Source organism: Sipha flava, unplaced genomic scaffold (genome assembly GCF_003268045.1).
Source record: "Sipha flava isolate LNK unplaced genomic scaffold, YSA_version1 108_pilon_pilon, whole genome shotgun sequence".
NCBI classification, from domain to species: domain Eukaryota; kingdom Metazoa; phylum Arthropoda; class Insecta; order Hemiptera; family Aphididae; genus Sipha; species Sipha flava.
In genome coordinates this window covers 525,923-541,796 of record NW_020271725.1, presented here as the reverse complement: position 1 = coordinate 541,796, position 15,874 = coordinate 525,923, and the positions used below count along the sequence as shown (strand labels likewise).

Genomic DNA, 15,874 nt, shown 5'->3' with positions numbered 1-15,874 from the left:
TTATATATTATATTTTATTATTTTAAATTATACAATAGATTACTGATATAATTTTATAACCTGTACTCTAGTGAGACATCTACAACTAGACACCAATGTATAGTGTTCTATATTATTTCCGTACACCCTTTTAGGTGTCGTAAGAGATGTTATAATTACGACCGCAATCGTTTATATGAATTAATTTATATCAAATATTTTATTCAAAAAATATAATACGATAATCAATACCCTGAGTACCAATTAATCTCTTTAAACTGTTATCGATCTTATTAATATATTTTTTATCGAAATTACCTTCCATTAAAACTATTTCTTGACTCTGAAAAATTCTGAGAGGAAGTGAGATTCAATTTTCCAATAAAAATGAAAAATAAAAGAAAAATGTAAAATCCGTTCAGTTCTTTCAGTGTATTTGATCGAAATACATTTAAAAATAATCTTTAATTACATCCCGTTGCCTTCGATGAGGGTTAACGATTGTTTCATACGATAGTTTTTCGATACTATTTTCGCTGGCACACTACATACCATATGTGCTATTGACAACCACATTAACCGCAGAGACAATCTTGAAGTCATCGGTAACTAATAAATTTCTAGCTAACCCACAAAAACTTCGTGCCACGCACTAGGCACACAAAAAAATTATGCAACCACTGACCGTTGTGTGTCAGTTAACTTGTAACATATTTTTTCTCGTAATTTATCTGGAAAAACAGTATAATTCCCTTATTATTAACTTAATATCTTATTACTGGAATGTATTTGACACAATTTATATATATATATATATATAAAAATATAAAATAAATATTTGATTTTCACAGTAAATACTTTATAAGATATTCAACTCAAAATCACTATAATGTATTTTTCGTAATTATAAACTGTTGCATGTTTAGGTGAACAAAATGGGAAACTACATATAAAAAAATATATATATATATACTCGTATTTACATAATCAATAAAATAACGGACCGTAAAAAATTAATGACAGAATAAGAAAATAGTTCTGTATTGTTTTCATTTGATTTTACTTTTTTAAATAAGCCAAAAACAAATATTTTCCGGTGTTTTTTTGTATTCTGACATTTTGATAAAGACATTTATTACGTGTTTTACTCGCTATACATGATTCTCGATTATGGTTCATGAATGTTTATAAAATTAATACAGGCAGCTATAGATATAAATAGAATATTGATAGTAAAAATACGAGTATATTTTTTAATTTTATTTTTATGGAAGATGCGCCAGAAAATTAATTTAATATCGATACTGGATGTATACTAAATGTAATCAGCATACTTATACTTTCTGGCATTATAATAATTACTGTTCATATAGATAATCTAATAATTAATCTATTATCTAATTATTGATATATTTCATACAAATTTGTTATTCAAACCTCAATTCATGTAAGGATTTTTTTTATGAGCCATAAGAAAATACTATTTCGCTATCAAAAATGTTATACAATTTACACTTTATTCTAGACTCTAAACGGAGTGATGGAATCTATTGGTTTTACAATGATGTGTGTTATTTTTTTTTTTTTTTGTCTGTCATTACGTTTTAGGGCAGTAAAAATGCTTCGATTTTCTTAAACAGCAACTTTTTTGAAAGATAAGTGAATGTAGATGGTATTTGAGCAAGTCAAAAACCAAACTTTTTCAATATTTTTTAATAATATCGAAAAAAAACCATAAAGAAATTACGAAAAAACGGGAATTTTCACGCAAAACCGCGTTTTGACAAATTACATTTTTTTTTAAATGCTCTAACTCAAAAACGAAAAACCGTATACATTAGAAATTTTTACCAAATATTTAAATTAGCGTTTTCTATACATGATAATGTTTTCGAAGTATTTTGAAATTTTTTGACTTATTTAGAGACAATTTAAATTTTCAATTTTTCAAAGTTTATTTTTTTAATATCTATAAAAAAATTTGGCTGTCCAAAAACTCTTGAAAATTTAACATAAGATTCACTATAAGTTATACTTACTGTAACTTAAAAAAATTGGAAATCGTTTCACACAAATTTTTTTTATAAGCCCATAAAATTCAAATTTGTATAAAATGTGTCAAAATCACAATAATTTGCAAGTTATTTTATAGATAAAAATTCATAAAATTTATTCTGTTTATACTTAAGGTTCAATATCTTAACACTAAGTTATCCATAAGTTATTCTTCAAAAAACTAAAAAAATATTGTTACCAGACTTTAAGAAAAAAATGTTATGACCGTTTGAAATTTAAATTCTTACAAAATTGCATAAAATAACGATTTGTCTTCAAACAATTTTAAATGTTTGTTATAACTCAAAAAGTATAAGCCGCAGTAACTTGAAATTTTTACCAGTTGTTAAGATTGGCATTTTCTTCAAGTAACATGTTTTTCAGAATATTATATTGACTTTTAAGCAACTTATAAGCATTTGAAAAATTCAATTTTCTTAAATTTTTAAAAATTTGTCTGGTACAAAATACTTGAAAATTTAATAAAAGATTCTACAAAAGTTTTTCTTATTGCGATACAAAAATTATTGAAATCCATAGGCACAATTTTTTTTTATAAGTGTTTGAACAGCGAATATTGACATATAATTACATGTAAAATATAATACTATATATAATATTCTAGACTGACAAATCCTACCGGTTTTTGAAATTTTCTCTAACTCAAAAACCAAAAAACGCAAACACTAGAAATTTTAACCAAATGTTTATATTAGCATCTTTTTATACATGGTTAAGTTTTCAGAGTATTTTGACATATTTTTCCTTATTTATAGACAGTTTAAATTTTCGATAAAATTTCGATAAAAAAAATTTGGCTGTAAAATATCTCTTGAAAACTTAATACAAAGTTTATTATAAATTATACTTATCGAAACTAAAAAAAATTGGAAATCTTTCCACACAAATTTTTTTATAAAAAATAAAGTCGATTTTAAATATTTCTTATTATTCAAAAAGAGAAAGTCGCAGAAACTCGAAACTTTTACTAGTTATTAAGTTTGGCATTTTCTTTAAGCGTATTTTTTTCAAAATATTATACTAATTTTTAAGTAACTAAAGGCATTTAGTTAAAATTTAAATTTATTTAAAATATTTTATTTTTCCTGATAAAAAATTAAAGCCGTTTAGACTCATTTTTTGTTAATTAAATATAGTTGTTTAGGATATTTATATAGAAATTATATCAAAATAGAAAATTTTAGAAGACTGCTTTTAATATATAAGATTATTATAATATAATTATAATAATATATATATATATATATACCTATCTATATCTAACAAACCATTTCCGTTCAGAATTATTATCCGTATACAATAATACCTATTATTGCATTCAAATTTAACAAATCAATTGTAATGACCTATCCTATAAACGAGGTGCACTCCACCCCCTGCTGTACAGCAGAGTGAGACCCATCCGGTTCTTTTTTTACATCACTTGCACTTAAAATATATATATTTTTTTTTATATATAAGTTAATTTAAATCGTTAGTCTACAATCATGATACATGTTATCTATAATAAATAATCTAAGACAATTCCTTCTCTTCATTCACAATAATTTTTTTTAGGTTTCACAATTTCAGCGTTATGGAACAATATATAAGTACAATAAATTATACGGATGGTTACGTACTTTATTATAAAAAAAATATATTTAAGAAATCATTATTTTCATGATGAAATTTGTATTGAGCGGTATCATCTACTATTTGATTAGAATGAATTTTATGATTGAAAACATCAAGTTATAGAAGTTTTAAGCTATTTAAGATTAATAATAAATCACTAAACTTCTTTATCCATTCAAGTTAAAAGTATGACAACTTGACGTTTTAGAGTTTTGAAATTAAAAACAATACATGTGTTTTAAATATTCTTCTTTTATTTAAATATCTTTCCAAATTTTGTAAAACAATATTTCTTAAATAATTTATAAGTAATTTACGATTAATTGTATTTCTCTGAATTGTTATTGTCTAAAAAACTATTTTCATAAACAATATCTAGTACCGAAACCAAATATTGCTTTTAATATATTTTTTTTTATCGAATAATTTTACTTTTATATGCTATAAATGTTCAAAAATATTTAAAATATTTAATTTTAATAAAATTCTTACATTAAATTTCTAATAAAAACCCAAACATTTGATTAATAAAAACATTATAATATAATGTTCACAAATTGTTATTTCAACAATACTTGTATTTGTGTTTTGATAAAATTAAGTCAATTTATTTATTTTTTAAAATAATTAAAATATAATCAAATGTTTTGAAGTATCCATGAAAATATTCCCACATTGTTTAAGAAAAATCTGTAACATAGACCACTTCTTATGCATAATGAAATTTTTTAAATTCTAATTTTTGGAAAATTTATTTGATAAAATACTATATTTTTTAATATGTAGATTTTTTGTACCACTTAAAAATTATCCTGAGGCAATATCAAAGTTTGTTCCAAAAAGGAATCATATATTTATTTTTCACAAACAATAATTCAATTCATTTTAATTTTTTATTTATCATAGTCAACATTTAAATCAGTATTTTTAAAATTATTTCTATTTCAAATTGACATTGTTTAGCTAATATTTTCAGAAAATTATAAAAATTCAAAACAATCATTATTTTTTATCGCAATAATTTAAAGTTTGATGAAAAAGAAAATAAACGCAGGGGAATCATACGGGAAATATTAGGCAAATATTTACCATACTTCATCAATTCTTTAACTTTTTTGTAAATGAAATCGGGTAACCGAAAAAACGGTAATGTTCAGTTATTATTTTTGGGAATGAAAAAGTTCCTAGTTCAAATGATTTACATTTAAGTTATATATATCAAAGTTTTATTGCACTGTGAAAATATTGTCATCCCGATTTTTGTATATTAGTTTCTGAATTGAACATAAGGAACAGTCTTCACACTAAATTTTTTATTTTTGGCGTATATATTTTAAGGAAATGAAATAACTATAAAAAGCATATACCATTAAATAAAATACATAATGTATACTATTTTTTATTTACCTAGTTTGTTTAATGATCCATAATATGTATATATTACTGTAACTGAACTTTTTATATTTGTTAATTGAAACTTGATTTCCGTAATAATGGTTACTGTTATCATATTATAAAAGTATTTCATAATAACTTGCATATAACACTGCGTACATCATCTTTACATAATTGATATTATAACACAAAATTAATAACTTTCGTTGGCATCACGTTTGTCAATCATGTATATCCAATAGGTAATTTTAGATTAAATTACAAAACCCAGTACTTTAGTATTACCACTGAATAGCTGTTAACTTAGATATATGATTAACAACAAATAATGATTTTTCATTTAGTATTTTTTTTTTAATTAAATTATTGAAATTATTAAACAGAATTATTTATAGAATAAGACCACTTACATAGTATTTTTTATATGAAAGAATTTGAATGAATCGTCCTATATGATATAATTCGTAAATTACATTTCATACGTAAAAAGCTACAGGGGATTAGAAAGAGTATGATAAAAAATACGATTTTCAAAGTTTTTTAAATCTTAATAAAATAACAAATTAAATATAATGCATATAGGTATCTACACTGAAAAGTTACATACAAAGTTTTAATGTCAAGTTTTAAAAAATGTCAAAATTATATTATTATCATTATAGTATCATAATTTAAATCATGCAGTTATTAGTAAATATTATTCAAATGTTTATTACGAAAAGTTGTTTCATACTTAACAGAAATGTCTCCGTCAAATGTATGGGTATAAATTATACGAATATTATTTTCTAAATGCTATGCTTATCATTGCAATATTTTAAGAACTTACGTGAATTATTGTACATCATTTACTCTAAGATAAATGTTTAAAAAAAAAACAAAATCACAGGAATCAATTGACACTTTGTAAATCATACCTAATGTGTAATATTAAACAAAGGTTGATATTTGTTTTTGAAAATAAATCGTTTGTTTTGATTTACATTCATAATTACCGTTATTTATGATGACAGAATATTATGTTTGGCATGATTATAAATATTTATTTTTTGAAAATATAAAACAAAAAGTAATTAATTAAAATCATATTTCATGATTAAGTAATCTCCTTAAATTATTATAAGCACATACTTTTATATAACATATTTCTCTCAATTAATTCATATAATACGCTGTCAATATTTATTTTATCTATAGATAAGTAAATACTAAAAAATTAAAGTATCTACTAAGTTGTGTTAAAAAACTAAAGCCCTTAATATTAATAATTTAAAATAACTAAAGAAAAATATATTTATACTATTAATTAATTAATTAATTAATATCTAAATATAAATTAAAGATATTTAAATGTATTTAATATGGGTACTATAATATTAATTTTAAGATGAAAACTTGCAGAAGAAATTTGTACGTACCTATTATTTGATTTACTTTATCAGATAAAATTACTACAAATATATTGTAAATTAATAAAACTGTATTTATATAATTTCATTAATATACAGATTATAATATACATTATTTATAAAACTCAAACAGTTATTTGTGTTTAAATCACGAAACTACTTAACTTAATTTTCAAAATGTTCAGAAAATATAAAATCGTTAAGTTTCGAAATCAAGAAAGTTATTATCGTGGAGGAAGTTCATTATCAGATATATTTGATTTATTACTTTCCATAGAATATTTTTTTTTATGTAGTCAACAATTCAGCATTTATTGCCATTATAAAACAGTCATCTTGATCATACCAGTCAACCAAAAGAGTATAGTAATTACAGCAATAAATATATAATTGTATAAGCATTGTATTTATAAACAAAAATATTATTTGTACTTTAAACAAAATCTATGTTTGAAAATAAACGAATAAAAAATATAATAATATTGTAAAAACATAAATATAACAATGCATCAAATATTAATATAATTTATATTCTATTTTTATTTGCAAATTTTGAGAAAAGCAATTATAAAATAATTAACTTTTTAAATCTAAATTTATCAAAAATCGAATAATATTAATACGAATGCAATGCGCACCATTTTTAAAGCCTATGATAATAATGGGCAGATTTTAAATATGCTTTTTAAGACTTATAAACTTTGCATATTTATCGAAAAGAATAGTATAATTTGCCATTGTAATTCTAAGAGAAAGGGTATTCAACGTCTGTTCATTGCTAACGCCAAGAAAGCTTAGTTGTTTGGAAGGACAATTTCCAAAACTGATAGAATATTACTGAAGAAGTATGCTAACCTTTTGCTTCAACACGATTGCTCTTTTGTGAATTAAATATACATAACTGAATACATCACTGATAACAACGAGCAAAATTGTGTTACATTCAGCGGAAGAATGATAAGTCTTCAGAATAGAAACAATCGTAATAACAAATGTGAAAGTTGCAAACATTATTTTTTGAGATTTTCACATGTAAGTATAGAATAAAAAATCATTAATCTTATTCTTTTTTTTTAAATAAATAAATTATTGACAGTTATTATATTAATATATGCTAAAATAATAGTATATATTTCGAGTAGTTTGAAATAGAAATCTGAACTCCACTTTAGTCCAATCGTTTCAAATATTTCTCCAATATTCCATGAAAGTTGACTCGCAATGTCTGATTTAATGCCTTCAACACACCCTAAATATCCTAATAATGAACTGTTTATATTCCAAAAAGTATCTACTTCACATTTTTTAAGTACTCACACCTTTCTTAATTTATAACACAAAAATAACGTCGAAAGATATGTATACAGACACATTTAAGAACATGTCGTGAGTGAGCCGCAGTAATTTGAAATAAAACCGTACACAAGTATAAACTTCCTGTCTCTTGTTTAATCTGTGCTACTAAATCGTTAAAAATCCTAAAAGCAATATATTTAATTCGAGAACATAATTAATTTTATATTATAATATCCTATAATACTCAAGAAAAAATCCTGGTATTTATACTAAACTTACTGTACTGAATATGAAAATAGCAATCACCTTGAAAGAATTTTGTGATTGGGAATAAGTCAGGACATCGACTTTTTTCATTATTAGACCTATTTGGTTAAGTAATTAATAAATCTATTACCATTTAGACAGCCTTTAGATATTGTTATTATTTTTTATGCTATTATAAGTTATTATATTTAATGTATATTACTATGTACGAGTACATGAGCTAACTTCGGCATTTATTTCAATAAATAAAATAAAATAAATACCACACACAAACATATATTCAGACTTACTTAGTGCTATAAACAATATAAACAATTTACGTGTCTTATCATGTATTAACAGACAAGTTCAAAACTATATTCTCAAAAAAACAAACGATCCAAAATACAAATATTCTGGATTCTAGAGCACTGTAGTATTGAGTGAAACAAAATCACAGATGTAGAAGTAAAAAAAAAACCCCAAAGAAACTTCCAATCATCACTGATGCACCAATAATATTAATAAAACGAAGCTAAATTACTAGTCAAAACCAAATATTTGCATATTTGGGATACAAAATGGTACCGTCAAGTAACTAAAATTCTTGAAATTAAGAAAAATATATAATTTTAGCCTCATCCTTTGGGTATGCAAAGCAATAAACAGGCTTCGCATCGGTCATTCTCAAATATTCCACAACTTTTTAATGAACAAAGAGACCCCTCAATTTGTCTCTTACGCGGATTTCAACTGAGTTTTAAATATATTTTAACAGAATGCCTAACTAACGAAGATTTCAAAGAAAAATGCAACCTTCCATAGCACATCTCCACCTCACTAACAACCCACATAACTTATTATACTTAATAGTTGAATTCATCAACTCTTCAAAATAAATTATCCGCCGTATAAGCTTTTAATATTTTGTTTTTCTTCTCTTCTTTGTATAAATGTATTTATTGTCAACACTCTTGTTTTCTTCATACTCATAAATCCCAATGGCCATTGCTGCCGAGGGTTAAAATTAAAAGAAAAAGGCCATATTTTTCACGGCATTTATTAGTTGGGTAATTTTTCAAAGAATACATTTTGATGAATTAATGTTGACGTCATTAGTATGTATTATATAGGTAGAATAAAAACTTAGTAACATACTGCTATTATTACTCGTTATTGTTCTTGTATCATCAACAATCATATTATTATAATTTTTAGGGAATGAAAATAGTTTAACATTTTTCGTTTATAATTTATTTTTATAACGGTTTAAAGTTATTCATATTATTCTACATTTTTTCCTCAACTCCATTTACTATCTCCATATTGCAATATTGGAATTTAATATAAAACTAAATATTATTAATTATTAATTAAACAATACATAGTTATTCTGAATACATAAATTAATAATAAATTTAATAAATTTACTATTTAAATATATTATTGTGACCATTAATATGGTCAATTAAAAATTGGTTTGAATTCATTTTCTACGATAATCTAGATAATAAATAAAATCATTTATATATCCCAATATTGATTGGAATATTTTTTTGTGCTAAATGATGAATCGGCTACCCCTGTAATTCATGTTTTATATTTTATGTAGAGGAAATTATGAATCAATACATTAATAATTAATATATTGATTCAAATTTCCTATGGTGATTGTTAAAGTTAAATAATTTAACTTTAACAATCACCCATAGTGTATTAAATATCAGTTTCTGATTAGAACAGTCTTATATAGTTGTCATGTTTTCTTAAAATTTATTTGAAAATGATTTAAAAAATCTAGTACAGTTCTACTTTGTTTTAATATTATGTATATAGAATTATATTATCTCAAACGTTTGATGAACAGTAAAATTTTTATTTTACACATCTCGATGTAAGACCAATATAGTATTGCACACTATATTTTAAGCATGGTTTAAAAAGATTAATGAACGATGAAATTAAGCATACATGTATATTATAAATTGAAATTATATTATTATTTGTTCATAATTTATTTTTAATTGTACTTTTTTGTTACTAAAATCACTTACTTACGTTACCTTACTGAAAAAATATAAAATAAATAATACATTCTAATTCAGCGAACAACATTAAAATATAGAGAAAATAGAAAAATTATTATTAATGTTGGATTAAAACTATTAGTATAAAATATGCAAAATCAACATATTTCTTGTACATCGCAACTAGGATAGATAAGAAAAATAAAAATAAAATGTCACCACCATCAGTTTGTACTATTTCTCCATATTGTAAGATACAGTGTTGTACAAAACCAACCTATGACTTATTTAGATAAAAGGTAATTGATATTTAATTTATATAGATGAGATAAATAGATAATACTTAAAATATTTATCTAGATAATATATAAAAGATAATTAAGTTAATTTAGATAAAAAATACATATAATTAATATTACATATTGTAGAACCTAGGATAACAAAAATATTTTGACTCAATAAGTTTCCGGTATAATTTCATTTAACTAATAATTGTAGTAATAATTATAATTCTAATAATAGTAACGTGCAATTGTACGTGTAATTCGTTGTACCCAAAGACTGTACATAATCAAGGGATTTATTTTCAATGTAATAATAATTATTTATAGTTATTAATTTCTACGGAGTTCAAGTCGGAATTTGGGCCTTTCCAAGTATCAACCTGACATGCTTGTTGCCGGACGTCTGCGTTTATAAAAATAATATTTTATAATAAGTTTTATTTTTTTTTATATTATGTGATTAGACTATATCATTATGAACATAATTCATATTGGATAATATATTAATATAATATACTCTAATATTATGTCCATCGTTAGCAATTGAAATATTATTGTTTCCGTATTTGTTATTCTTGTTATCTTAATGGCTCAGACGCAGTGTCCGGCAACTAGAGGGTAAACATTGTATCGTCCGAAAGCACTCTTGGTAAAACTCGTGGTAAACAAAATTATTTATGGAATCAAAATATTATAATTTATAAAATTTAAATCGTTATCGACCCATCGTCGTCGAGGCGATCGAAAATAGTACAATATGATAATAAGTAATTATCAGGAACAAAAATAAAATAATTTAAAAATAATTTCTTCAACATAAAATATCTAGATCAATTTTAGCAAATGACTGAAATTTTTATTTAGGATAAATAAATAGATAAAATTAGGTTTTTATCTAGATTAGTCTCAACACTGTTAAAAACAAACATAGCGTTGTCAATACATTTAAATATAATCACAATAACTACAAAAAGATTTTAATAGTTTTGATAAGTTTTTAAATTTTGATTAATTCAAAAATTTTTTCAAGGTACTGAATAAAAATAACCCGTTATTTTATGTAAAAAATCCCATTGACTAGGTCAAACGGATTATGCAAAAAACAATTTTGAACACAACTTTTTTTGTTTATATATACATATATTTTTTTTTGAACTATATCCGTGTAAGTTATAGACAGTTTCTAGACTTTTGAAAACTCAAGGGGAATGGTTGTTTAAAGTAATTAATTTTAATACATTATAAAAATAAAAAAAATACTCAAACGCAATGTATACTGTCAAACGGAATTATTATGAATTTAACGCACTATGAAAAAAACGATAACTTTACTACCCATTTCAAAGGTACGTTTATATTAAAAAATGGTATCATTAAAATTATATTAATTATAATTTAATTTACCAACAAAATTTTTACAACAATAATTTTAATGGGAATCTTAAGCTGCTGATTACTTTTTATTGACGACATAAATCTATTGTCTTCATTACCTTTTTTACGCATTTAATTTAAATTTCCGAAGCGATATTTTCTGTTTATTCCAGTAGCATTATGTTATTTCTCGGCAATTACCGAAATTTCTCACGTTTTAAATCTGTTAAATATTTATATTGGTCACGTTAAAGAAAAATATACAATAATATATTCTTGATTTATAAATATGTCGCATAGGGTTGTAAGATTATAAAAAAACTTGATTATTTTTCTCTGTAACATTGATATATTAAAATATTTTTATAATTATAATGGTTACCTATCCATAATCGAAGAGTTTTATAATGAATTTTGATATTATATGCAAATTTTAAACTATAATTTTCTAATTGGTCAACTATTTATGTTTATACCATAGCACTCAAATTTTTTACTCCTGGGGAATCTTAAAATAAATACCTTCCTCATGCCGTTTCTCATTAATTAATATATACTCTAATTTTACTATTTTTATAATACAGTAATAGTAATATACTATAATAATTCATACTTTATTTCACCCATTTATTGAACCAATAAAATAGCCTATGCTATTTCAACAGTATAGGCTGTTTAGGGTATCAAAAAAAAATAAAAATAAAATAACACAATAGAGAAAAAATATAATTACTGAATATTTGTATGGGGTTTAGAATTGTAATTTTATTTTAAAAATGAATAATAAATATTAATTTTAGTATAGATACTTCATTGACATTACTCATGGCTAATGAGTAAAAATAGAAAGTAACTTAAATACCCAAAAAAGCATTAATATATTAAAAAACGCGAAAAAAGCAAGAAAAAGCAAAATAAAATATCATTAATTTTATTTTAAGTAGTATAAATCAAATTTGTAGCTAACATAGCTGACATAGCTTCGTTTTAGAACAATAGAAAAAAAAGCAAAAGTCTTCAAAAACCGTACTTTACACATTAGTATTTATATATTTGTCGGTAGAAAAATTAATTAAAATTTAATTATAAGGTCGACATTAGTTTCTTTCGCACATTCCTGGCCACCAGATTTATATTAAGTGTTATACGGTTGACCTCAAATGGTGGTTTGCCATGAAGTTTTGGTTTACTATTGACATAAAGTTAAAGAAAAGAAAACATAATAAAGAATATGAGTTATATATAAAAAAAAATAAAAAAAATATTTTGTTTATTGTAAATATGTAAGTACTTTGTAAGTATATTATAATTTTATAAAACAGTTTAATACAATTTATATAATACTTACTAGTATACCCATTGCAAAAATTGGCAATAGATAATTTATTTATATAATAAAAAGTATAGGTGCAATCAAATCAATACATAAAGACATTTTAACAAATCAATAAATGAATATAATATCGAAAATTGAAAGACATATCGAAATGACAGAGAGTGTTTATATGTTCCGCAGCATGAGGATAGACTATGTATGAGAGGGTGTAATTATTACATAAAATAATTTTACAGTGCTTCCTTCCAGACAATAATAGCTAATATAAGGAATAATATTAGTATTGTTTGTAAGTTGTTTGTTGTTATATAACTGGGCTTGAGTCAATGAGAATGCAGTTTTTTGTAAAAATTGAAATTAAAATTGATTGTACACACATTACTTTCCTCAAACTCAACGAATTTAAGCAGTTAATAGCTCAAAAGAAAGATCCTGATCCACTGAGTGTTCTTAGACTTGTGTTAACAGCCCACGTTAATTAGAATTCTAGTTATAGAAGTTTGAGTGAAGGAAAATCTTGAAAAATTGAATATAAAGTTGATTGTTCACACATAACTTTCCTCAAACTCAACGAATTTAACAGTTAATAGCTGAAAAGAAATCGATCGATCCACTGAGTATTCTAAAAGTAAAACAATCAAGATCCATTCATTAGAAGAGGGCTATGAGAATTCGAATGTTGCTTGAATGAATGTATCCCATAAGAAATGTATAGGGAAGAATCGTGTTGGTGGGAATTAAGTAAATTTCAATGTTTGATGACATATCTGTGTCTAAATACCTTTCATTAAAAAAAAAAAAAAAATTAAGGAAATCGGCTGGATAAAACGGCCAGACTGATTTTAGTTTTCATACATTTTTTAATATATAAGATTATGGAGTAATATTTATGGTTAAAATATTAAAAAGTTAATTTAACCTTTATCTGTATTATTTAATTGTCTTTCTTAGGAATCAAATATTGTAAGAATCACTATAAAGTATAAGTTGAATAATTATTAAATATGTAAAAATTTCTTAAAAATAATACTTTTAGGCACAATTTAAATAAAATAACTGAACATGTATTGCAGTAATACAAATTTTAAAATTATAGTAATTAATTTCAGAGTTAATAATTAATTAATAAATTAATAATATCAATAAAGTTTTCATTAGTTTTAAATGTTTATTAGTTTTTAACTTTCAAGTTCAATTTTTCGAATTTTTTGAATAAATATATTCGTGTTTATTTTTGCTACACAGCCATATTATCCCGTTTGACCTTTATAATCCTTTTACTTTTGAATTTAACTAAACAAGTACTTATATCAAATTAAATCGTAATGGATAACTCGAAAACAGTTCAAACAATAACCCATAACTTAGTCTATAATTAACGGAAAAAAATGGCACATTAAAGATAATAATTGACAGTAATTATAATAAACAATTTATCTAACTCTTGAACTAAAAAAATGAATTCAATAATTTTTATATTTACAGGATTAAGAGTACTGGGTTTTTTTTTTTCTTAAAACAATTCACAACAGACGAGACTATTTGTCACTGACATACTTCAGTGTTGATTACATTCAAAGGTAAGTTTAAAGAGGGCTACAAAAACATTTTTTATAGTCACTAAAAGTACAGTCATTTTATCCAAGATTAAAAACAATTAATATAATACACAATACAGGCATACACCAGGTTTTATTCCATCGTGTTATTAAGGTTTTTGAGGTTTGGAAATTGTATCGTGCTTACACTAAATTAAATTTACGACACAATATTAGGTGCCTAATAAGTTACATACTAATAGTATAACACTACACAATTCAGGTTATGTGCATTTATTAAGAACATTTTCACAGTATTCGCATTTCATTGAACACATAAGCTAAGTTTTAACAATGCTGGAGAAATGAAAACTCGGTATTTGTAGGAATGAATATATATTTTGGTAATGAAATTATCATTATTTCAACAATGTAATTTATTTCTAGTGAAAATGAATTAACTTATCGTTTACACTATTTAGCGCTATTGTCAAGCAGCACTCATAATACTTTATTTTATTAAGGTTTTCAAATGTATTTAATATCACTTAAGTGTGTTTTTTAACAATTAAAATACAAATACAATTTATATATAATAAAATAAATAATAATAATAAATACTCTAGTTTTTTCATTATATTTTTGTAATACTTGTTGCCCGCACTAAAAAAAAAAAATATAATACATATGGTTTTTAAAATAAAATGTTTGAAACTAGTTGATGATAATATTAGTGAATTTGAAAATTAAAGGCGATTTTTTATCAGTTCGGTACATTATCTGTCAACTTGATTCAAAATAAATTACATAGATTTATATTACGTGTATCTAAAAATGAAATAAGTTTTGAATTATGTATTAAAGTCTTAAATTTCAAAACAATTATTATCTTGCGCAATAAAAATAAATAAATCAACTAACCCAACTTTAAATTATATCATACAGAATAATATTTCTCTATAGAATCTCGAATGAATCACGCGTAAATTTTATAACTATTTTCAAAGGCGTGAAACGATATTAAAACAATACAAATCATATTATCTAAATCGTGCACTTTGGTTTTGTAAGTTCATTCTATGAGTTAAACGAACAGTTTTAATTGTAATACGTCAATTGAAAACGATTTTACATAGTTTTTAATACATTTTTCTTTCACGTGGTTCTTTGTAATATAAAATGTATATTAAAAGTTATGTGTGTAAAATAGACGTACCTATACAAGTTTTGACGAATGCTATTGAAGAATATTTGAAAAATTATTTTTATTGTTTTGATTTTTTATGCTTGATTGTGG

At 23.5% G+C, this 15,874-nt stretch overlaps 1 protein-coding gene across 2 annotated transcripts in view; it reads left to right on the top strand.

Annotated features, from left to right (window-relative positions):
• LOC112686647 (probable G-protein coupled receptor 139) overlaps positions 1 to 15,874 on the top strand; it is a 139,600-nt gene that overhangs the window by 5,507 nt on the left and 118,219 nt on the right. The window contains exon 1 of one of the 2 annotated variants that reach the window (XM_025559051.1): positions 14,586 to 14,619. The exons of the other annotated variant lie outside the window; for it this stretch is intronic. The gene's annotated coding sequence lies outside the window, so the exon portion shown is untranslated. Of the gene's footprint in view, positions 1 to 14,585; positions 14,620 to 15,874 lie in introns of those variants that run through there. 2 annotated transcript variants of the gene reach the window in all.